The sequence below is a fragment of the Crocodylus porosus genome, unplaced genomic scaffold, assembly GCF_001723895.1.
Source record: "Crocodylus porosus isolate Cpor-Errol unplaced genomic scaffold, CroPor_comp1, whole genome shotgun sequence".
In the NCBI taxonomy this organism is placed as follows: Eukaryota; Metazoa; Chordata; order Crocodylia; family Crocodylidae; genus Crocodylus; species Crocodylus porosus.
Window position 1 is genome coordinate 22,858,326 of NW_017728948.1, and position 4,055 is coordinate 22,862,380.

Consider the following 4,055-nt stretch of genomic DNA (forward strand, 5'->3'; position numbering starts at 1 on the left):
GGCAGGGGGCTGGACTCGATGATCTCCCGAGGTCCCTTCCAGCCCTAATGTCTATGAAATCTATGAAAATCTATGAAATCTATGAAATGTACAAGAAGAGACATTTCTGTTCACAAACTGCGTAATTATGGCTATTTTATTTACATGCAGATGCCTAACTTTGCTTATGCAATTTGCTTATATAAATGACCATGACCCAGAATACTTTGAGTATATACTTTAGGAATCTACTAAAAAAATTGCATACTTGGCTTTGTTGTGTTGTACGATCTACAGCTAAGGTGCATCTACATGAGATGCTTGCTGCACATTAGCTTAATAACATGGTTATTAAAAACCATGCTAATAGCCTATGGTGTAGTGTTATTAGGCTAATGCATAGTAAGTGTCACAAAAAAGCTGTGCGCCAGTGCTACTGTGCATTAACTCTAGTCACTGCGTGTTTAGCTAGTACTTCATTAAACCAGTACTGAACTAAATGTGCAGTAATTAGGGCACATTAATGAATGTGTAGACATGCCCTTAGTGTCCTAGTTAAGTCTCGAGTTCTGAAACTCCTGACTGACTTTGACAAATATAACATTAAACATTGTACTGAAATAAGGGAATGTTATCTACCCTGTGCACCCTTTAGAAATATATTAACCAGCTGATGAATAAAACTTAACAACTTTTCTGTAGATTATCAGCATTTTCACAATGCTCATTTTCAGTTTGAGACACATAAATAATTGTATAGCGGGAGAATAATTTTTCATCAGAATGGCCACTGACAACACAAGGGAGTGCAGATTGTATGTGTTGGATTAATATTTGATAGTAGTTTGATGCAGACCTATCATTTGCTCCTCAGGCAAGAAAATGGTGGTCAGTGTTTGAGTGATTTCTATACCCAACTGTTATATAATGTTACAACATGGAACACATTGAGAGACTGGGTGCATATGGCAGACCATGTGAAAGGGATGATAGCAAGAGAGTGAAAAACTGATTAGAACTCCTGGAGTATACAATTCAGCAAAGAAACTGAGTCTGTAATAAGCCTGACATATTTGCGGGATCAGCAAAGAAAGATTTTTTTAAAATGGGAACTAAGTCAGCAGGTCCAACGTGGAATTTTAAGGAAATTTTGATTTGATAGTGCCTGAGAGGATAGGAATAAATGAGGGGATGTAATGCAGCAAGTTGCTAACTCAGGGTACAGGGTGGAAGAAATATAGAGTAGAGTAACATCTGTGACTTTCAGTAATCATAAGAATGTATATAAACTCCATCTGATATTCTGATCGCTATGGACTTGAACCCACTGAGATAATTATTTAAAAGGATCTGCAAACACTTCATAGATAAAATCCTGATCTACACTGGGAGATGGGGATTAGGACATAAGAAGTGAAGTGGTAGGAGGTTGGTGATGCTAGTATCTATTATCATAAAGGGAATCCTTTCTCTGTTGCGTTTAGGCATGAAAGTTGTGATAGATACAAATGATGTGTTTACAGTGTGATCTAGGGCATAAATGGAAAAAAAAGACCTCTCAGCAATTAAATTCGGAAGGAAAGCAAGACGAAGATGAAATTGGACTGGAACGAAATTGGGAAGGTCAAGACATAATGGAGTACCATGCAGAGAAGGATGCTTGTCTGCTACCCTAACCATAACAGCAGTACTAAAGCATTACGTGCTTTCCATCAATCATACTGATTGTTTGTCAGCATCATCGAGCCTGTCAGGCTGAAAAGCTAAATGCTGTTCATGGAAGGACTCTATTTGTAACCACTCTTCCTGGGAGAGGAGTGATTGCTGGACTGACTGGGGAGAAAAAAATGCAGTGTTAGTTTTGAGCTCTCGCACAGTTTTATCACAATCAGGAGGTATGGGGTGGAAAGCTGGGTAAGTCTGGAGCATGGAAGCAAAGCAAGTGAACAAATTCAGAATTTCCTTCTTCGTACAATCCTTCTCCAACATTAAGACAACATTGTCCATGAGGTGTAGTTAACAACACATTGCTTTCGCTAGTATTATGTATACTCTGAAGTGTGCAGAGAAATGAGTCAGCTTTCCTGGAGGAAGAGTCATCTTGTGCATATATCTTTCTTATTTTCCCTTTATTCACCTCTCCTTTGGTTTTGATGTGCAACTGCTGAAATGGCTACTAAGTGTGCCAGTGTCCATGTATCCAAGCTGGACAAAAAGCACGGGAGCAATAACAGCAAGTCAGTAGAATAATAACCTGTATTTTTTTCTCCCTTTCTGCCTCTATTTTTTGATACTATGAAGCCTGAGATTTCAAGGAAAAGTTAGGTATGTATGGCTCTTCAGGGAAGTATTGCATAGACTTTAATATAGAAGAAATCAATAAGGTTATATTAAACTGCTGGTTGTTCTACCTAATAGGATGACTTCATTATTGCCTGCATCTCTAATCAATTATTCCCTTGGTTTATCTCCTCCTTTATGGTATATCCTGTCACATGTAGAGATGACAAATTCTTTGGAGCAGTTCTGGCTCATTATTGGGTGTACCTTTTGCGTAACTATGCCTTAGGATTCTATAATGCATATTTGATGTTACCACAATTCATAAACAATACCTAGATGCTACCACAATACATGTTACTAACAAAAATTAAATAGAGCTCAATAGCAATTACTATCAGATTAAATAACATTGGTTATCAAAAGACATCTAAACCATGGAATACTGTTGGCTGGTTTAAAGTTAGATAGGAAAGTTACAATTGTTAATTAGTTCCTTCAGGACTCTTTCAGGAGAGGTTTCAGGAGAAAAACAACTAGGGCAAAACTGCAAAAATTGTCCATAATAAAGCAGTGACATAGTATCTTTCAGGGATGTATGTTATAGCTGTGTTGGTCTAAGAAATAGAGAAAAACAAAGCTCTTGGGTCACAGGTGATATCGTTTATAAGACCAACTAAATGGCAGCATTTTTTTTCTTTCTTTTCAAGCTTTCAGGTACAAACACCCTTTTTTAGGCTGAGAAGAATTCAAAGATTGTAAAACTTCTAAGGATGAAAGAAACTTCATTTTGCACAGGGGAGGTAGAGGGTGGAAGTTTATCCCCCTAGGTATGTCAGAGTCCTTTTGTGAGAGTGCAGAGTAGGCAGACTTCTTCCCTGGAGGTGTCCAATGTCAGACAGGGAGGTGAACATTTCTTCTTTCTTGGTTAGCAATCAAGTTTATATTTCTGAGTGGCTAAAAAGGATATCTTCCACGTTTCAGGGATGTAAGTTATAGCTGTGTTGGTCTAAGAAATAGAGATAAACAAACACCCAAGAGCTTTGTTTAATGTAGAAATGTTCTTCCTGAGATTATTATTTTTGAATCTCTGAAAGGACCCATTGGTTGTGTTCACACATGCAAGCACGAGCGCTTACAGCAGCTCAACTAGAAGTGGTGCAAATTTGAGCTGGGGTTTTTTGCCACAGTGAATGTGCTTGGACTTGCACTTTGTTGTGAAGCAAATTCTGCCACTTGGGGCAAAATAACCCTGGCTGGCTCCTCCCAGATCTGCAGCCAGGGGGACCTAGAGCCCGGGGCCAGCATCTGTACTGTCCCCAGCAGTATAAAAGCTCCTGGGCCCAGCAGTACAAAAAGCTGCCCTGGCAAGTAGCTCAGGGCTACTCACTCTCAGGAGCTTCTGGGACCCAGCCAATTGGTACCTGTGGACACTACCCCTTGTGCCAGCTGGACTGCTGAAGCAGCCCTGAGAGTTACCTGCACCCTTTACCCACTGCAGCCATCTGGCAGTGGGGGCTGCTGCCTGGCCGTGACCTGCTGTGGACCTGCCAGACTTGGATGGGGACTGCACAGCCAGTAGAGGCATCTGCCCCTCTGGGCCAGCTGCCAGTGAGCTGTGGCTGCAGGGTTGGCCTTTGTGTGGCACTACTGCCATGTGTGCCCCTGCCTGGCCATCTGGTCAGCTATTGCTCAGAAGATGTTCCCAGTGTGGTAGCCTGCTTTGAATTGTCAAAGCATGTCCTCCGGGCTCTAATTGGCCAGAAGGTCAGCCACCTTCTGCTGGGTCCAAGGTG